This window comes from Mus caroli, chromosome 2, assembly GCF_900094665.2.
Source record: "Mus caroli chromosome 2, CAROLI_EIJ_v1.1, whole genome shotgun sequence".
Classification (NCBI taxonomy): Eukaryota; Metazoa; Chordata; class Mammalia; order Rodentia; family Muridae; genus Mus; species Mus caroli.
This window is the reverse complement of record NC_034571.1, coordinates 137,341,002-137,341,661: the sequence shown is the minus strand read 5'-3', so window position 1 is coordinate 137,341,661 and position 660 is coordinate 137,341,002. Positions and strand designations below refer to the sequence as shown.

General features: G+C 43.6%; 1 non-coding gene across 1 annotated transcript; it reads right to left on the bottom strand.

Moving 5' to 3' along the window:
• Window positions 1–113: 113 nt before the first annotated feature.
• LOC115030567 lies at window positions 114–220 on the bottom strand. Its single transcript, XR_003836139.1, has one exon. It is a non-coding gene; the product is annotated as a U6 spliceosomal RNA (small nuclear RNA).
• Between the last annotated feature and the right edge of the window lie 440 nt (window positions 221–660).

The window sequence follows — 660 nt, the reverse complement described above, 5'->3', positions numbered from 1 at the left end:
AGGCCCCGGCATAGTCTCACAAGAGACAGCTATATCTGGATCCTTTCAGCAAATTCTTGCTAGTGTATGCAATGGTGTCAGCGTTTGGAAGCTGATTATGGGGTGGATCCCTGAAAAATATGGAATGCTTCACGAATTTGCATGTCATCCTTGCGCAGGGGCCATGCTAATCTTCTTTGTATCGTTCCAATTTTAGTATATGTGCTGCTGAAGCAAGCACTATATTGTATTTTCAAAATGTGAAAAGAGGCCTTTCAAAAATTAGCCTATAATTGCAATGCACATAGGGCCTATAACAATTATGTATGGCTAGCCCTGCATGTCTAAGCCTGCCAGGTAGACCACTGCACGGCTGCTGTGGTCATGAGCATTCCAGTGAACACTCCAGCACACTTGGGAAAGGATGTGTCTCTGAAGACCTGTCTCTTCCTTGGAACTCCACAATGCCAAAGTCAATTTGGCCCCTCTACACAGCCAGCTCTATCTCCTTAACTGAAGGAGGCTGCCAGGTTCTGATTGTCCCACTATTACCACCTCTACTATTTAGCTTTATAGCAATCTTGGGCAACCATGGAATCTACTTATTTCCTCATTTGGGGGGCATTAAAGAAGTCATCTTTATATATTATATTCCTGGTACAGTTAAGACATGGTCCAGTT